Below are 21,315 nucleotides of genomic sequence, written 5' to 3'. Positions count from 1 at the left end.
GACCTGCTGGCACTGCCAAAATGGTATAATGTGGTTTAGACATAAATCTGAGTCCGGCCATAATTCTGCAGTGCAATGCTCTCCCTGAACAAAGTCCTATTCAATGGACTTGGGGACATATGGGATTGATGAAAGGGTTATCCACAGAAACAGAGGTGCCGCACCAGGACCTTGGTGTCGCAGCTGCAGTTGCAAGGACAGGATGGGTGTGTGAGGTCTGGGCCAGAAGCCTTTCCCCTGCACACGCTCATAAGCTCTCTTCCTCATCTTGGTGATGGCAAAATGAGATTTCAGCCACCGTACTGCAGCATACAGCAGTAACAAGGAGCAAGACCTCAAACATGTGGATCTTTCTGTTTCATAACTTCCAGCTCACTACCATAGGTAATCATACTTGTGCCTGCCTCTCCATCTTGAATAGTGAATGCTGTACCACTTATCTAAAGGATGACACAGCTATGTTTAGTTAAAAGTCAGGAAGGGTCCAAGGACCCTTACTGCCACATGACGGATGTACAGACTGCTAAGTCCTTGGGTTGGTTATCTTTAGAAGGGACATTTTGTCTTAGATCCCTGTTGTACATGCAACATGGTGAAGATGAAGGCTTTAAACATGGCAGCTGAGGAATAGAGTCTGTGTAGAGACAACTCCTCAAGGACATTGCGCAGGTGCAAAATACGTAAATGAATTCTCAGAATTGTAATGAATAAACAATTTCTTGGAAAACTAATGAATAGGTATGAGTCGCTTGTATAAAGGGGGGACTGAAAAGTCCCCTCGGGGTGCATGACTTCGGTGGGGCGATCCCCCATGCACCCAGCGCTGCCGAATAAAGATAACCTCCACTCGCCTGCATATTGCTGACTGATTCTTCAAATCAATTTGGCACCCCAGATGGGACCTCCTCTGCTCGGCTGCGGGACCCATTGAGAGTGAGTACTCCCTAGGGTACCCCCGGGGATTTTCCCGGAGGGGCTCCTCATCTCATCTGGATCACCGCAGGAGCAGACACGGACTCCATCTTACAGAGCGAAGGTACTATCTTTGTTCAAATATATATTAATTGTAGATATTATATTAACCTTATACTTTAAACAGTACTGATTCGGATTCTGTTCTGGGACCGGTCCATCTGTAAAGCTGTCTGTAAGGCGTAAGATCATTGTATACTTATGCAGGATGGCGTATACCGGGTAGCTAGCATCCCAGGTATACATCTGATTCTGTTTTGGTACCTGTTCTGATATTAAGAAAATATCAGAACTCTGATTCTGTTCCGTTGTTGGTACCTGTTCTGAAATATCGGAACTCTGATTCTGTTCTGGTTTTGGTACCTGTTCTGGTATTGAAGAACTCTGATTCTGTTTTGGTCAGAAGACTAAAAAATATATATATACATATATATATATATTTTATATACAGGATTAATAATTATAAGGTTACTAATAATTGTTATACTCATTTATGCTGGAAATGTGAGAACATCTCTGTATTAAGTATATTGTAAATGTTGGCATATGGTTATTTTCATGAACATCCGAGGGGTGAATGTGAACCCCTATATGTTTTAAAGTGTATATGGTGTAAAGAATTATTGTATGTATGGTGGGGACAAGAAATTGAATGCCCTAACTGTAAGGTTTGGACGCCTTAGGATAAGAGAGAGTGAGCTGTAAGTGAAATTAGAGTGGTCTGCTGTAAGTGAAATTAGAGTCATCTGTGGCTGGGATAGCGATTGAGGTAATATGGGGGGAAAACAAAGTGGTGGAATAGTAAGAAAGCGTCCGTTGGGATGTGTTCTAAGTCACTGGAAGGAAACAGGAGGGCAACCTGGAGGAAGTGTGAATAAGAGGACTTTGGTTAAGTACTGCAATCAGTGGTGGCCCCTGTATAAGTTAAGGGATGGAGAAATGGCCCTTAAATGAGACACTGAATTATAATGTTTTGTTACAGTTAATGTTATTCTTGAGGCGAGAGGAAAAATGGGATGAAGTAATGTGTGCAGATATGTTTGTGTGACAGAAGGAGTGTGGGAAAAACTGAGACCTAAACTAGAAAGTGTTCTTGTTGAATTTTTTGCCTTAAAAAAAAAAAAAAAAAGAGAGAGAGAGCTCAGGTTGTGGTTCCTTCTGTGGAGCAACCAGAATGAAACACGTTGTAAGATAAAACTTGTACTACTATATGTAAGATCTGAAGCTGGGGGTGGGAGTAGGGGTGTGGAGAATCAAAGACCCTGTGAAAAGTGTTGAAGTATTCCCGTACCTGCTCGAAAGTGCGGCTGAGTCCGCTGGACGCATGGCAGGGTGTTTGCTGTTTGCCTGCGGAGGCTGATAGGTAAGAACACAGACTTAAAGCAACAAGGAGCAGATTTGCATTCAGGGTAAGAAAGAGTTAAACCAGAAGTGCTGTTGCAGAGGCAGGCTTGCGTAACCTGCGGAGCAGGAACAGCATCTCCTGCCCCGAATCCTTCTGCTGGTGAGGAGGAGGGGGTTGCCGTTGCTGACAGTTGAGCAGAAGGACCTGACAACGTCACCCCAAGTGCTGCAGCATTTGCAGCGCAACAGGACCGGTAACGGCCCCTTTAGGGCAGGCAGTGGGTCTGAGGAGAATAAAGGTGAATCTCTGATGGGAAATTTAGGAGAGTTGGTTGTGAAAGACTTATCAGGATCATCTAATAGGACTAGATAAAGGTTCGAGTTGATTGTTACTAGATAATCGTGATGTAGAAAAGTTGATAGAAGGAACAGGGAACTTGTACAGAAGGTAAGAGAGGAAGAGCTGGGTCGTGCTAAACTGGTAGAGGAGACGAGGCAGAGACAGGAGGAATGTCGGGCAGAAGTGAAAGAGTGAACCCCTCTCCTATGGGATCGGATCAGTGTGCATATTGTAGGGAAAGTGGACACTGGAAGCGAGATTGCCTTAAGCTAAAGAACCATCAAGGAGTTCGGGTGAACTAGGGACTAGGAAAAATGAGGTGGAATTTTTAGTGAATACAAAAACAACTTATTTGGTGTTAAACTTCAGTGAAAAGAATTTGTTACAGTCGTGGGAGCTGCTGGCCACCAGGAAAACATCCTGAAACCTTTAAAGTACAAACTAAGAAAACAAGAAGAATGCCAGATTCACCAAAATCTTTGTTGGGATGGGATCTCTTAGAAAATCTAGACGTTTAAAATAGGAGAAATGAAACCAAAAGTAAAAAAAAAAAAATCAATTAATTGAAATCTTGAGCTTATCTTCAACTTCACAGAAAACTCTTCCACAGAAAAGTGGAAAAGAGGACCTCCCTGAAGTAAAAGAAATCTATAACCAAGTATATCTGGGAATAAATTGCAGGTAAGGCAAAAAATGCTTTACCTGTTACAGTAAAAATGATAAGCAGGAGGCCTGCCTAGTTCAGGTAAAACAATATCCCTTGGTCAGCAGGGCTGTGGGGCATAAAAAAATCAAAATAAAATACACTCTATAGTAGTTCTACTAATGTAAATCTGTGTGTTTTGCCATGACAGTGACTTGTTATGGGATGTGCAGATAAAACTCTGCATTGACAACGAAGTACAAGGAATAAGGTTGGTCAGGTGCCTCCTACCATAGTCAAGGGCAAGACTGGGTTGGCCTCTGTGTTTGCCACCAAGAAGAATCTTGAGCTCCGCTGTTGGCTGCAACCCAGTAGGCGTTGAGCGGTGGGAACATATGCCATGCCAGACCTTGATGAGAAGAATGGCCCCCGCTGTTGTAAGAGGGTCATCCAGGAAGGAAGAATATAAGATGGCCCACTGAGACACTGATTTGGAAATTGGAAACCGCCTGGCCAACCATGAGGCCAGACGAGTAACAGAGGAGGTGGGGAAAGAGGAATTATCCTTAATACCAGACGGTAAAATCCAAACTGTAAGTGCAGATCAGGAACCAAACTATTCTAAAGAAGACCTAAAGCTAATTCAGGACGTGAATGGTAAAATAAAATTAAATAAGTGGACTTATTTGACAGATGGCCATATAGTGGTACCGTCGAATTTAATATGGACCACAGCCCTAACAGAACATAATAAGACTCATTGGGGAGCTGATACATTATATAAAAGTCTAAATCAAAAACTGATAGGGCAAAACTTATACGCTACAATAAAGCCAGTGACTCAGCAATGCGAATTGTGTTTATGTAGTAATCCCAATGTAACAAATAGAATAAAACTAGGGAACATTAGTAGAGGAAATGATCCAAGACAACAGTGGCAAGTTGATTTTTCTGAACTCCCAAGAAAAGGGGGGTACCGATATTTATTAGTTATGACTGATACGTTTTCAGGTTGGCCAGAAGCTTTTCCTTGTTGAACAAATAAAGCAAGAGAGGTAATGAAGGGATTGTTGAATGAGATTATTGCCTGTTTTGGGGTACCAGCAACAATCTCTTCTGATAGAGGCTCGCACTTTTGTGACAAAATAATATAACAAGTGAGTACAGTATTAGGAATAGATTGGGAATTATATACTCCTTATAGACCTCAAGCAAGTGGGCAAGTGGAAAAAATGAACCATTTAATTAAACAGCAAATAGCAAAAATAGGGCAAGAAACAAATCTAACTTGGCCACAGTCTCTCCCTTTAGCGTTATTAAGAATCCAAACTAAGCCAAGAACAAAGGAAAATTTAAGCCCTTTCAAAATACTATATGGGAGACCGTACCAGTTACAATTTGCTGGAGAAGATCTAAGACAGTTGGGAGAGGGATATTTATGTGAATATGCGAAGGCCCTCCAGGGACAATTAAAGGTTATAAATAAACAAATATTGGGAACAAGGGCCAGGGGGTTAGATCAACCAATTCACTCCTTTAAACCTGGTGACTATGTGTATATAAAGACTTTTTCAGGAAAACCTTTGGAAGAAAAGTGGGAAGGACCCTATCAGGTGCTACTGACAACCTTCACCACCATCAAGATAAAAGAACAACCAGCCTGGATTCACTATTCGCAGATAAAGAAAGCTCCTGAGAAATCATGGGCCGTCACCTCAGCAGGACCCATGAAACTAAGATTTATTAGATCATAACTGTAATAGTAATAATTTCTGTAATAATGATAATTTCTTTAGTTGTAATAACTTCTAGAAACACAATGGTTTGTCAAAAGAATCAGAGATATTTGTGTAGTTATTCAGATCTTAATTGTAACTGTTGTAGAGATATTAGAAATTGAAACATGGGTAAACAATACCCGCCTTCAAACATTACAAATAATTGTTAATGCTATGAAAGCTAAGGAATGCTGGATATGTACCTCTCTTCCTAAAGGAGGCTTGATAACACTCCTATATGGGGTGGCGTCTCAAAACTGGAATTATCTCAATGACAAATGGCCTACCTGGCCAGACTTTTGGAAAAAGTCAAACAATGGTGGAGGATATTGCCTATTTGATAATAAAACATTTAATTTGGCTCCCAGATTTGATTTACTAGTATTAAACCTAACCACCACAGTAGTTATGAAAAGTGATAGTAACTGTCATCAGAAAGCTCAAACAAGACAGGAGGAGCATGTCCTGGAAACCCAGAGCAAAATACTTGTTCCCAATCTGATGGATGGAATGATTAAACAGACATCCATAAGATATGGAACATGGTGCAGATCCTGCATGAAATTACTAAAGACAATTTATCATGGAGTTTTGAAACTATATGGAACAAACTGACTTCATGGTTACCTCATTTAGAATGGTTAAAACATGCTTTTGTTATAATACTTATTGTAGTAGTTTTAGGAATATTAATATGTATATTACTTCAGCGTTTTGTTTGGTGCTGTCGAAGAATGATCATAAGGCATAATAATTTTTTTGTAGTTGCAAAAGAATTTGCAAAAGTTATTAGAAAAGGAGGGAATGAATAGTGAATGCTGTACCACTTATCTAAAGGATGACACAGCTATGTTTAGTTAAAAGTCAGGAAGGGTCCAAGGACCCTTACTGCCACATGACGGATGTACAGACTGCTAAGTCCTTGGGTTGGTTATCTTTAGAAGGGACATTTTGTCTTAGATCCCTGTTGTACATGCAACATGGTGAAGATGAAGGCTTTAAACATGGCAGCTGAGGAATAGAGTCTGCGCAGAGACAACTCCTCAAGAACATTGCGCAGGTGCAAAATACGTAAATGAATTCTCAGAATTGTAATGAATAAACAATTTCTTGGAAAACTAATGAATAGGTATGAGTCGCTTGTATAAAGGGGGGACTGAAAAGTCCCCTCGGGGTGCATGACTTCAGTGGGGCGATCCCCCATGCACCCAGCGCTGCCGAATAAAGATAACCCCCACTCGCCTGCATATTGCTGACTGATTCTTCAAATCAATCTCGAGCCTTAACATTTCCTCAGACAAAAGCACTTATGACTCCATCCTCCCAGTGTCTGGCAGCAGCACCTTACCACACTGTAGCAACACAAGGCACTTGTGTAGGATAAAACACTTTGGTGGATAGTGTTAGTAACTCCTCAAAACATAGCCAACAGAACCACAACGAAACAGCATGTGGCTCTGACCAATAAAAACATGCTTGCAATTTACATTCTCTTTGAAATGTATCCAAAAACTCTCAAAAGCAAGTATGCCATACAAAAAAATACACATTTTTGCTATGCAAAATGGTATGCTCCACTTCCTATTTTAATACTATTGAAAATCATCCCAGCTTAACAACACATCTCACAGGGTACAGATAGTGGGAAGAAATCTTTGCCATGTGATTGCTTCTGAGGCCGGCTTTGTAAGCTTCAGAAAAGGATTAGGTATTTGAATGGGAAATAAGGGTCTCCACAGCTGAGGTATCTAATGCTCTAGATCTAACAGTCCCAGGGAGTCCAGGAATGGAAGCTTCCTCTGAGCTTTGTTCTTGGTGTGCCCCTCCTGATTCAGCATGTAATACCATGCCTTATCCTTTCCTAGTTCAAGCTCCTCTTCCAGACATGTATTCTTTCTGTGCACCACTGACTACTATTTACTTGACTCTGAGGCTCATTCACTTGGTTTCACAATAAAACAAACCCACTGTATCTTAAAGTGTGTGTTTAATCATAAGACAAAGGGAGAATTGCCATGGTTTTATGATAAGGTACAAAATCCTTATTTTACAAGCACCACTTGAGGGGGAGTTGTTTTTGTTGTTTCAGTTTTCTGCCACATACAACTATTTCGTTGTTCCTTTCAATGGCCATTTAGAGTATGCATATTTACTGGATACATCATGCATTTTCACCTCTTGAGAGACATCTAGAAAGCTCTTGTGTCTTCATGATTACTAGTAACTAAACACCATATACCCATCTGCCTGCGAATGAATCTCATTCGCACCTACTGTTATCTTGCCCATTTCAGAACACATTGTGAATCCTAAAAATAGCCAGAAATAAATGTCAGCACAATAAAGGCTTCTACCTCATGTTTACGGAACCTGTATCTGTTGGTACACTAAAGCTTGCTGTCAGTATTTTGCTATAATTTAACCCTGTATTTTACTATCTTATTTATGACATTATTTCTAGATCTCTAAAAACCTAAGCTAAAATAATTCTTAAGGCAACTGCATAACTCTGCAGTACATCCCAGATCAGCCTTCTTGTAAATCTCTAGTTACTGAGATTCGCCCTGCAGAAGTTACTTTTCCCCTAGGACAGAAACTACCCTTGCAGCTCTGCCAGAACTGGCTGGATGTGGGCTATTGCTTGAACCATCAGCTGCTAGTTATCACTGCTCAGCTGAAGCAGTTAGCGTAAGCACTTTCCTGTTTCAGTCCAAAGTCAAAGAGATTAGCTTACCCACAAGAGGGAGGTGGTATGAATTAACCTGACTGCCCTGCTCCAAAATGGATTAAGCTTGCTCACACGATCAGCTGTAGAGACTAGGCAGTGTATGAGATGGTCTCTCCCCTTCTGCTCTCTGCCTCTGAGCTGTTAGCCGCCACATCTTAGCTTGAGACTCTGTGTGATTTGCATAGACCCCATCTGCCGTCTAGACAGCACCCAGGAACTCACAGTTGCCCAGCAGGGTGGTCTCTATCCTAGCCCTTGGCTCCAAGAAAGTCTCAGAAATTGGAAAGGGTGAGCATCAGAGGAGCATCAAAGCCATGCATGGCTGATAAGTTAGAAATCCAGGCTGGATGCAAGCTGTGCTTAACAAGGTGAATAAACTTGATGGGGGATATTGTCACATATTCACATTGAGTTCTTTATAATCTTTTCTTGTAAAAGCTCTGTAAAATGTGACTTTACAATAACACCCATGGAAGTGCCTAATTTCAGTATTCATCAAACAGTGAGCTAAGACTTCCAGAGGGTTCATGGTAGCTTCCCAGTAGCAGACTAGGAACATTTCAGTGTTCAAAATAAATCGCAGCTGAACACTAAGTTGCATGCAAACATCACAGTGCTGTGGTAGTGCCACCATTTGTATCCGTATCTGTCATGGGAGATGCTGATACCTAGGGGCCTGCCTACATTTAAAATTTCAAATTCACATCAAATATGATAACTGCAAACAGAGACCTGCACAGTCACTTCAGCTTGTTAGGCCAAGCACAGAAAATACACCTGTTTCCAGGACTGCATTTGTTAACTGAACAGGTATCTTTTCTCAGCACAGAACTGCTTGCACAGCTTCCATTGCACTGGCAGACATGCCCCAAACAATACTTGTAGTAACTGCTGCTGTGTGGACATTTTAGTGAAGATTGATGTGACCCCTGCATTAAGGAGGGTCTATAGCAGGTGCATCAACACAAATGACACCAAATTCCATGACATCATCAATGCGCTGTAGCAGCCATCACTGTCACAATCCTGTCCCCAATGATGGCACTAGCACTCCCCTGGTGATACCACACTTTAGCTTGATGCTGTTCCTGCTGGGTGACAAAACTTCTATTCACACAGATGGATTCAGAGTTGGGTTTGTGCTGAATAACAACCCAAATTCATGAGATTCGAATTTCAACCTGCCACTGGTGAAATGGAGGGTTCTGCTGGAGTCAGAAGCAGGACATCTACTGCTCTTACCAAGGTTTGCTCACCTAGTGTTCCCAATGGAGCCAGAGAAAGGGTCAATCACATACTTATTCAGAAGCTATGCTGTCTTGCAAAGAGGTTAGTTATCTGTCTGAATTATCCCACGTTCAGCTGGATCCTGAAAGCTACTCTGTACCCCAGTGATGCCAGCATTACTAAATTCAGCCGAGTATTCACTCTAGTGGGAATATAGCAAGTCACATGGTGATATTGTCAGCCATCTAGACAAGAATAATGCAGGGATTTTAGTCGCAATCATCACATCTTACCTTCCTGAGCTAAGACATTTCATAAGATGTTAAAAAAACACAAGATGGTTAATTCCCTAGTTTTTACACAGACTTTAATTTTCACTAAGGTTCAGCCCTCACAGAACAAGTCATCTAGGAAGGATAAATCTCTGAATCTGCTTCTGTGCTTGAGGAAGTGTAGGGTCCGCTCCATCAGTCTGTTGCTGTGGGACATGTAGCAGGACTACAGCCCTGCTGCTGTCCAGGTAGAACAGCCTGGCAACATCAGGCATTAAGGAAAGGATGGTTTCTCTTTCACTTCAAGGAAAAATCCTTGCCTGATTGCTCATGAGTAAGTGCCATCTGTCCTTTCCCCCTCCCTAATGCCACAGCTCCATGCTGTGTCAAATAGAGCAGTGCTCAGTTGCTTCTTCACAGCAAGAACATCAATATCATTAAAAGGTCTGCAATGGTCCTTTAAGCTCAATGCCAGACCGGCAAACTATACCCTGAATTAAAAGCATGCACAGACTTCACCATATGTCAACAGGTGGAAGATTTTACTGTTTCCAGACCTTCTTCATGATGGAGAGTAATTATTATGATTACATGGCAGAGATACAGCAGCACAGAGAGACACGGTCATTCACAGCAGTACAGTTAGCAGAGGCACAGGCTGGGTAAGGGGATTAACAAGGTAAAATAGATACATGCCTTGGGAGTGCGCACGTGTGTGTGCTCAGTAGGTGTCAAAATAGATAATTAAGGATTACATTGTATTAAGAAGATCAAGTAGGACTTAGGGCACATTCATGTCAGCTGCACTGATAAGTTGATCACAGCACCTGCGAAGTACTTTCTTCCCTCCTCCCCACCATGCATTTTCCCTGTTGTTTAGTTAACTGAAAAGCCTCAATGCCAAAAATAGAAGCTTAAGCAAAAGAATTTATGCCAGTACATTTCTAAATTGTATAGAAGTATTCAAGACTGTTCCAGTGTATTAACACCGGAACAAATAAGAAAGTGCTATGTATTACTCCTCTTCTGTTTCCTAGAAGCCAGAATGATAAAATTTTCTTCCTTCTTCTGTCCTGGGACAGTTTTTCTCTATTAATAATTGTATGCCCACATTGGGAGGGAATCAATGTGACTGAGGTGTCAGGTATCCCTTATGGCAACTGCAGACTGGAATCACTAACCATGCAAAGCAAATTCCTGAGAGAGGGACAGGCATATGCATCACAGTGCTTACTTTTTTGATATACACACCAAATGGCAGCTACAACAGGGAACTCAAAAATCTTTCTTCTCTATTTCATTTTTGCTGTTCTTTGAGTATGGCTGTGTATTGCACAGGCTGTGTATTGGAATTGAGCAACAAGTCCCCTCAGGTGTTTCTCCAGTTCTGTTTTATAAAAGTCTTCTTTACGTAAACTATGCTCATACATCACATTTGTTATATTCTCCTCTTGCCATTAGAAGCAAGGTGGTAAATCCAAGGCTGTCTCTGCAGGGATATTCATATCACACAACAAAATAACTGCTGTATTGTGGCCAAACCAAGTATTCGTAAACAGTTTGCATCTCCCTAATTTCATTGTATTTTCTATTTGCTACATGTTATGCTGCTGTGTTCAGCTATAGTTCAGCAGTCATGCAATGGAAGCAGCAATGGTCAGAGATGGTGCCTGTGTGGCAGAAGAACAGGGAGTTTGAATAAAATCAAATAAGATCAGAATCCAGTAATGCTCTGCACTGAACCTGAGAGCACGATTCTTTGTGCTTTCTCCTAGCAGTTTTAAAAATGTATGATGGCGTTACTGGGTACATACAGTAGTCTCTCAGCTAAGCACCCATAAAGCTTTCACATCACCCTAGCATGCATTTCCTGTGTGCTCTGTCTTGAACTGAGAAACAAGCAGTGCTCGTACCAGTAAGGAGTATATGGCTGTTGGTGCCCCTAGCACAAAGCAATCTCACTGCCTTTCCATGCTCATCAAAAATTGCTCTGCACTCAACTACCTTCTCTAATATGAACAAATCCAGTACCTCTGATTCTAATCAGAAACATAAAAAGAAGAGACAAGCTTTTTTCTTCCCAGTGCAGGAGGTGAGCAAATACAGCCTCTCAAGAGTCTGTGGGGATATACAAGAAGGTTGCTCCCCTTCTGTGGACCATCTTAAGCCTGACACAGTGTAATCCACCGAGTGGAATCTGAGAGATAAATTCAGCATTTGTGCTCTCTTTCATTTACAGAGATACGAACTAGGAATGACTCCACTGGAGAAATGTAGTTACAGAAGTGTAACTAAGAGAAGAACTATGTCCTGGGCCTCCACACTGACGTGTATCCCCAGTGGGAGAAACTGCTGGCCTGAACAGTCATGCCAAAATGGAATGCAAGCCTGCCTGGCTGCAGGGAAGGTTTTGCTGTCTGCCTGCAGCACAGGGAAGGCACTCCTCAGCTGCACCCCCATCACCACAGCCTCATGCATGTGAGGGAGGGAGGGTGGGCCTTTGCACACAGCCTTTTTAAAATGTCACTGAGTAGGTTTCAACTGAAGTGCACAAAAATAATCTAATTCCACTCCTACTCTAAGAGGATAGCATATATTGTCTTTCTCTTCATCTATTTTCCCTGAAAGCTTTCTGCACCCAATTGCATTAACAAACGCTGCAGTGATGATGACAGAGATCAGATCAATATGGATGCATGCAGAATTAGGTTATTCTGATGGAGAGCAGGCCTAGCTGCTCCAAAGCTGTCTGTCAGAAGAGAGGCATGGAGCAGAGCCCTTGTCCCTCACTTTCTCTTTTCTTATATGATATGCATGATGGCCAAACCCAGCATCCTAGTGCTGCATTTTACAGAGACAGAAACTTGCTCTGAATGTGAGTTTAAAACATGAGTACCTTGCACACCAAAGTACCAACACTTGGCCCCTGTCTCCAGTTATTGAGGCCTCTAACAGCTAGATAGGAGCCGCTCTTTACAAGCAAGGAAGCAGGACAGTTTGGGAAGGGGAGATAAGGATCTGTTCATATACTTTGCATGGGGAAGTTACAAGTATTCAAGACAAGGAGAAAGCAAGAGTGAAGCCAATGGGATCTGTTGCTGGGCAGATTCACTGTTACGTCCCATCTTCTGCCATCAGAGAGGTGGGTAGGGCAAACTGGAAAGTGCAAATGAGTCCCAGAAGGTCAGGTATGTTGTTCTAGACAGAGCCACTTTAGAACAGAGCCATTGGGAGCAGGCAGGGGTTGAAGAGCAGGTCTGAGGCAAACCTTGTTGCTTCATGGTTTTTCTGTGCCAGTGTCTGAACGTTCCAGAGTGCTGTCCACATGTTTATATTAAAGGTTATAAGCTTTATTTCTGAGCAAGCTAGAAGAGCAATGTTCCTGAGCTTTACCTTAAAGAGTTACACTAAAAACTCCAGGAAGTTATCTTGTAATGAGGGTATGATATACTTCATTAATAATAAAAAAAGATACAAAGCCTGAAACCGTTACCCAGCAACACTGCAAATGTATCAGGTATTATGGCATGTAAAGCTACTGTTATGCTGCTGCAGCCACCTCCTCATACCTTACATTAGCAGTACTGAAAAGAAGTAGGTAGCTTCTTGAAGCATTACGGGCCCCACAAGCTAAGGGACCTTAGAGGATGGTGGCAGTAATGCACCTCTGTTGCCCTGACCATGGTCCCACCATAAACTGCACAGACTGTGAATGAAGGGCATGCCAGTGTTTGGGACCTCCACCCTGTCTAAGCTCTCAGCAGTGTAGACCAAATGGGAAGTTGATACAGACTACAAACACTACCAGGAGGTCACCACCTATTCAGGCCCTAAACTATGATCTTACAAAAGTAAGCAATGAAATTTGAAAGACTTGGTTACTCTTATGAAATGTTAATTACCACGATAATATTTCAGTTCCTATATGATCTACTATTTAAACAAACCAGACAGAGTTTTCCTGATGTGAAGAATGAGAATATGAACTGCATACTGGTGTATGATGACTAGATGCTGCCAGCAGAGGCATGCATGCTGGCTGTAAAGACAAACAGCAAAACATTCCTGCCTGTCTGGAGCAAGAAACACAGCCCATGCAGTATTAAGTGGCCAGTATGAGAATGAAATTTGGTTCTAAAAAAGCCTGTGCTAAGGAAGAATGAGGGGGCTGGGATTTTTCATTTTAAAATAGATCCTTTCCCCATTGTAGGTTGGTCTCATTTTGCAGCAGCTATATTCTGCACCAACATGTGGTAGACCAAAGATTAAGTCTCAAATTCCCAGACACTGGGTTAGGAGAGGCCAAGAATGTCACAGAAGTGACAAGCTTAGTGTCAGGAGACGAGGATTTGGTTGCCATACTTTTCAGCACCTCTTGTTACTCGAACCTTCCAAGAACCTTGACATTTGTAATTGAAGTGTCTAATTCCCGCCTTTGTCTTTCCTAGCAATCAGCAATCAGTGGGAGGCTTAGCTAAAAAGAGCCATATAGTTTTTTTCCAAATGGCTGTGGCTTACATCCTCCCCCCGGCAATATTAATGCCACTCTGCTTTTTATGAAGTGGTCAGGACTTCATCGGAGTGCACAGACTTGGAAGCAGGAAAATATCAAAATAAATACTATAGTTTTCAGCCACAGTTCAAATATGTGCCAAGTACTTATTCAACTGCTTTATGAAATGAACACCTTTATTTAAAATCATTTGTGGCATGTGTGTCTGAACTCCTTTTGACTATAAAGAAAATCATTAAGGGTGTTTTCAAGGACAAAATCTTGCCTGAAGTTAGCAAATACAAACTATGTGCATAAAAATATAAGAAAAAACAAAAGGATACAGCTACACTACAGTGTGAAGGGCATTTCTAGGACATCCTGCAGTCCATCTACCCTCTCCAGACATTCAATCAGAATCACAGCCAAAAGTATGGGTGTAGGCTGCTGTCGAAGGCACGTGGCTCTATTGGTGCCTGAGCTCATCTAGTGGCTTAGTATATTGCAGCTACTTTTTTAGGTGCTTAAACAAATTTCCTGTTGCCTGCAAGGTATCAAAGTGTACAGGACACATGTTGACTTGGGGATCAGACTGTTCTTCTGTATGTTCCTGAGAGCATTCCACCATAGCAAGGTAGGCACTGACCTCCAGCATAGTTTGACGCTTTTTAAAGATCTCATTAAAACAAGAGTCTGATTCTCAACATCAGCCTTGTTCTTTAATCCACATACTTCATCCTTAGCTCAATTATTCTAAACTTCAAATTTTTTGCTGCCTATATGGAATCACAAAACTCCAAACTCACCCATTTTTATCTGCCAGTGCCCCAGGATGGAATGTTCTTTTGGTTCAGTTCAGGGATTTCTGATTATGTGCTTCATGCTCAGAAGCAAAGGGTTGAGCTATGCACTGGCTAAGAGCCTACTTCAACCACTTCAGCAGAAAACCAAGCTAAGTTCTCGAAAAGGAATGTAGAATAGTTTTCAAATATGCTTTTCCTGGATTGACATACTCTAGAGTATCTGGAGGACAAAAAGCCACCTTCAGATCTCATAGGAGATGGCAGAGGAATGAGCCCAGAGCATCTCAGTCTTTGACAAGCTATCATACCTTTTCCTTTTACAATCCAAATGCAACAGCTGTCGATAACATTTAATTTCACTCACATCTCTGAAAAGGAATTTTCATTTTTTCAAAAGAAATGCTCATCTATACCCCAATAAGCGATCAACAGTGCCTTGAAAAGCCAAACCTATGGAAGTCACAGCAATCTTCACCCACCTTTCAGACCCTAACCCTAACCTTAATTTTCCCCAATCATTAAACTAATTACTGACACATCAGCCTTTTCTACTGATACTCACCACTGCTCTCTTCCATCTGCAACATCTATGCCAGTCCATATAATTTATCCTACTGTTCAGGTGTCGCCTGTGTGCTCAGTAGCACACTGTGCTGCTGGTTTCCAGCAAGGCTCGGGGTATTGCAATTATTTCAGGCTACTGTTAGCATCAGACTTGCAGAGTATTCCTTAAGCCACATTTTGGGATGCTCTGATGTTTACTGAAGACTACAGGAAGCAGAAATGGGGTAAAGCAGCTCTGATGTCTCCCTGTAACAAGTCATAGCATGACAACCTCCATTTCAAAGTAGAGTTGCCAGTAAAAGGTACATTTCCCAGCTGCTACAGCTGCTACCTTAAGGTCTAGTCTAAAGACCAGCAAAGGTAATGGAAAACCTCTCATTGACCTTAGCATTTGTCCAAATTAAGGAACCACTTTCCATAACTACCCATAAGTGTCTCACTGTTCTTGTATTGACTATGCACTAGCTGACATAAAAGTGACCAGTACACCTCTCCACTGTACATTTATATTTCACTTGTTAATTGTCTGTGAACAAACTTAAACTTCCCTAAATTAATTTCCTCTTCAGCATTCTTCTTTGTTTTCACAGCCCTTGTGTTAGCATATAGATATTTGTTGTTTGCATCTTTGTGGATAGCTGCCATAAAAATCTCAGGCTGCTTTGTTTTAACATGTAGGTCATGTTCATTGATGTAATAATAATAACAATGATATTTTTGTTAACAACCATATTTTAAGTGCAGATTATCATTACCATGAATCTGAAATCTATTCTTTCTGAATATTCTCAATCATCATTTAAAATTCACTACTTTCAAGAGTATTCCTCTGTGCAGTTTTGGAATTAATGGAAACTGGATAGAAAAGAGGTATAAAGTAAGCTGAAGCACACATTAGCAATTCAAAAGATTATCTATGAATATGTTTTTTGTTATATTTGTTTAAATTTATTGGTACACAAAGGTGTATTTGACCCAAACTGCCATCCAACTTATGCAGGGAATAATGTCATCTTTTACTTTTTTAATGAGTTACTAGTATAAATCATGAATTGTGAGTATCAAGGAAATATAAATATGGCAATGCATGTATTTTATATCATGTGTGATTTCTTGGTTTTGTTGTTGTTGTTGTTTTTTTACCTTTTCCTACTCCCAGATCACAACTGAGTTTTGAGCATATGGAGAAGCAGATGTGTCAGAAGTATCCCAGGGTGTACTAAAAGAAAGAGGAAAAAAGATTATGCAGTCCTGCATGGTTTAATAAGGTTGATGTGAGCATGAATATCCACTAGCTTAACAGCTTTAACTAAAAGCTGAGCATCATAGTTCCTTTTGTCTCCTGTGCTGACTTGCCCTTTTGCATAGTTTTACTGAAGTTGCACTAAGTTTTGTATTTCAGCACATTCCAACTGCATATTAAAAAGTGGAGATGCGCCATGTGAAGATATCTGATATACGGCTAGAGCTGGGCAAAACTTTTTTGACCATAATGTTTTTACTGAATAATAGTGATTCAATGATGTCCATTTCTGGTAAGTTGCTTAAAGAAGAAAAAAAAATAAATCTTAAACCTAGAAAAATGTCAGCATTTTAATTTTGAGAAACTTTTGATTTTTAGTTCAAAGCATTTGGAAATCAACTTCAGTTTTATGAAAGAATGCACAAGGAAACAAGTAACCCCTCCCAAACTCCAAAACATTTTCCCAGTTGAAAATTAATATTTTTCCTACGTTTCATTTGTGTGAACACTTCATTCCAGGTTGATGCAAAATGAATTCTTGTAGATCTACCAGTGAGCCCCCCAAATCAATTATTTGCCTAGCTCTGGATACAGAATTGTAGTTAGGAGCATTTCTTTGGCAAAAACATCAGCTGTAAATTTTGTGTGTGTCAAACTCTAGAGTAATTTTGAGATAGATGAACAGTATGCTTTCAAGTGGCTGTTCTTCCAAACACTATCTCTGTTTGTGCTTATCATGCACCAGTAGTTTTGCTTTCACATTTCAAATGTATAAAGATACAACTCATGGTCATGAAATCATGCAAGAACAATGCCAATATGAGGCCAAAAAGGAATATCTGGCTTTGAATCTACAGCAATGCAAATATGAAGGCCCTAGTGGTTTAAAGGGTATGCTGTTTTGAACCCTGGATCCAGCTCCTCATGACATGAAGGGAGAACAGAAGAATTTGCAAATAAAATTTGTTGGGATTATCATCATAATATTGGTTGAAATAAAAATCATGGACAATTAGGTGCCTGAGGCAAGATATGTACTAATGTCTCTGTTACATAAAAGCCTTGCCCTCCTGTCAGATGGCAGTAGGAGATATGAATGCTTTCCTCGTCTGGAAATCAGGACAAACCCTTGCAGAATGATACCAGCATGCCATGGGCCTATGCAAAGCCCTTTCAGGTTTCCAGGACAGCACGGGGAGTTCATGAACAGTGAAGGGGGAAAGACCACCTACCTACACCTACACCAGACATGAAGTCAGCATTTGTGAGAGGCAAGTCACTTTATGAAAGGTAAGAACCTTGACCATTTGTGAGAGGTGAGAAAAGTCTGGACAATTTCCAAAGTCACTTTTTCACAAAGGAGTGTTTTCAATAATGCTTTGAGCATTACTTCATGGGAGCACAGATCTGAATCTACTGCTCTTTGCCCAGCCAGAGAAGATAGTAAAGCCTGCTGAGGTACTAGGGATGGAAGAAAAACGGGAAGTTCAGATGGAGGTTCTGCTATTCAGTGCAAATCGTGGCAAAAATCCAGTCCTGAATTCAAACCCAGAGTATTTTCACACTGTGATTTTTTTCCCATTTCTCCAAGGTTTTCATGTTTGTAGTGAAAAAAAACCCACCAAAACCAAATAACATTTTTACAGATTTGGCTTCACAATTCCATCTCTTTGGTGTGCATGAAACAAAACGAGGAGGATACCAAGTCACACATGAAATACAAATGATCTGAGGCTGAAGTGTCAGGTGCTGTTTTACTGGTTCCCTGTGTGCTCCCCATTACGGGAGAAGTTCACAGCCACACAACTCATCGCCATGCCAGAAAAGCACCAGCTTAATGGAAGCAATTCAAAGAGGGGCACAGGTGGTTATTAGAGTGGTAACAGAGATGATGTGCAAAGTGTGTTGAGGACCGCCGGAGCAGGCATGTCCAACAAATAAGGGTGAAGTGCCGGAGGAGGCTGCAGGCCGCAGCGGCCCACGCGCAGCAGTGCAGGGTGAGGCACACGCCAGATCCAGGCAGCCAGGCTCTGCCTCTGGCCCGGCCACCTCCACCAGCTCCCCGCTCCCCTCACTCTCACACCGGGCAAACAGCGCCATTGCAAGTGGTTTCTGCACACCATGACAGGAAAGGATCCTCGCTCTTTGGACCCTCATACACAGGCCTATGTGGACAAGTAAGTACCCAACACGTTCCTCAAGTACCATCCACACAGACCCTACACAGCAATACATAATTAGGGTCCTTTTCCCATTAAAGGACTGAGTAACTGAGTCTTCCCTCCCTTCATACCTTTTTTGTTTGCTTTCCTTTTTGTGAATTAATGCAGTTTTATTGCCTTGGGTGAGTTTTTCAAAGCACTCACAGTTGGCCTAATCTTGTTGCTGTTGAAGGCACTGGGAGTTTTGCCAATGCTTTTAATGAGAACTGAGTTAGGCCGGTGCTGTCAGCTTTGAAGCCCCCGCTTTGTGTGTACTTATGTGAAGGTGGGGAACAGGGTGCAGATAAAATGAGAACCAGTCTAAACCTGGATCCAGCAAGGGAAAATAATGCAAACAAACCTTTCCTGTGGTTCAAAGGAATCTCTTCGGCCATTTCTTGCACCATTCCCAAAAAGCATGAAACTGATTTTGTAACCAGCATGCAGTCTGTGGGGATGCTCCACTCTGTAGGGTTATAGCTTGGTTTAGTGGTGATTCAATTACCTTTTGAGGCTAGCTGTGGTTTACTTTGGAAAAGTGTGCAGAATCCACCTTTTTTCTCCAAGTGCACCCATGAACAGTCTGCCAGTAATCCACATTCAGTCAGGAATTTCAAAACCAGAAGGGACCATCATGATCATATAGTTACATCTTCAGCATAGTAACAGTTTGTAGAGTTAAGACCAATAATTTCAATATTCACCCACAACTTCTGACTGAGTTATAACAACATATAGGAAATTTAAATGTGTGTGTTTTCAGTACTATAAATAGGGAAATATACATATAATCTACCTGGGCTGGGTGTGCCATGAAAGGAGAAAGCATTATCCAGACTGAAAGAGGCAAATGGTTGTGAAAGATGAACTAAAACAAAACAGGGATTTTTTGTTGTTATTTCCGTATTGCAGTAATATTTTCTTGTTGCCCTTAAATATAAAAATTGTATTGATTTTGATTGGCTTTGCCTGTTTTAGATTGCTAGATTGGACAAAGGTAATACTCATCAACAAAAAATGTTTTCAGAAGTTCCATTTCTTCATCTGTATCCAAGAGTAATACTAAGAACAGCATTTCTCCAGAATAGATTACTACCTTGCCCTGACTTAGGCATTGCCAAGAGAGACAATAAACAAGCTTCAACTTGCTTGAAATATTCTTCCCAGTGTTAGCATTTCATGCAAGAAAGCAATGACAGTTTTTGCAGATTATAGTATTTTTCATAAGCTATCAAAGGCAGCTGATTGTAAGACCTTATTGCCTTGAAAACCCTCAAGCCCTAGAGAATCTTTGCTAAAAAAATTGCAGAAAAAGTACAGTGCTGGAATAAGGAACCCTTGAATTTGAATCCTGGTCCTATAGCCAGATACTCTGCGGCCTTCTCGGTATGGCCAAGTCTCATAACAGCTCAGTTAACTTGCTACAGTCTTTGCTGCTAGTGCCAAGTGATTGCATCAGAAATAAAACTTCTGTGTCAATAAAACAAAAAACTGTGGCCTTCATGGTAGTGGAGGATATCTTCAAAACTATCTCTCAAGGCTCAACACTGTACAAGCATTTAAAAACTCTCTCTCCTTTTTTCCTCTTTTTCCCCCCCAAATTCCAGTAAGGTTGTGGAGTAGGCTGGAGTATCATTTGCACATATTTAGGCAAATCAAACTTAATGCTCAGTTTCTTATAATTATAGACAAGTATTTGTGTTGTAGATGCTATTAAACAGAAGTAAACAATCTCCACTTCAGAAAATCCTTGAGAACAAAGTATCACAGTATAAGAAGGGAAGTATTACTTTCTGATTGGTTTGCATGTTTTTATACTCCTGCTCCTATGTTCTTAGACAAAGAAGTTGCGTGCAATGGTCCTGATGGATATTGGGCTGTATGGACCTTCACCTGACCTATTTGATATATCTGTGCAACTGAACACAAGAGGCCCAGGGAACAATGTCAAGGTTTCTAGAAAGAGGGCCAGGGACTGTGTGAAGTAATGTGAAGAAAACGCCAGAGTGGATTTTTATTGACTGAAATTCAGAATAATGACTGCATGCACCTGGGTGTAGAAAAGAGGTACAAAAGGACATTAGGGGATGCAAAGGCTGACAGGATTGCTTTCTTTGGAGGACTGTGTATTGTGAAGGAATGAATATTGGTGCAACACCTACACTACCAATTTGTGGGGAATGGCCCCTGAAGATACCTGTCTCCAGAATCAAGAATAGTTTCATCTTGGACAAAGCTAGTCAAGCGGCTCAAATACAGCAAAGGAGAGAGTTAGTAATCGATTTGTCTTAATCCCTCTCTCCTCTGTGACGAATCCAACACTCTTGTTTGCTTCCTGGACTCTGTTTATTTAGCAGTGTAAAGGTAGCCAGTGTGGCTATTACAAGTTTAGGGAACAACGTTTAATTAGTAATTACATTGTCCTTTAGCACTGTACAGAAGTACTTATGTTATGCAAAATCAGGGAAAAAATGGTTTCTAAAAATGGTTCTTAGAATTACTCTTATAATAATTGATTGTTCAACTTGCAGGTATCTTCTCTAGCATAACTCAAGAGCTTGGAATGGTGTCTCTTTGGAAAGTGTTTCCTAGTCTATTTTAAACCATGTTTTCATTTCTGCTTTAAATGCAATAGTTGACTGTGCTTCTTTTAATGTTTTTAATGTACTCTTACTGTAAGGGCTTTGAATGTCCCTCTGAAAACCACT

The sequence above is a fragment of the Falco peregrinus genome, chromosome Z (assembly GCF_023634155.1).
Source record: "Falco peregrinus isolate bFalPer1 chromosome Z, bFalPer1.pri, whole genome shotgun sequence".
In the NCBI taxonomy this organism is placed as follows: Eukaryota; Metazoa; Chordata; class Aves; order Falconiformes; family Falconidae; genus Falco; species Falco peregrinus.
Note: the sequence above shows the minus strand (reverse complement) of the source record.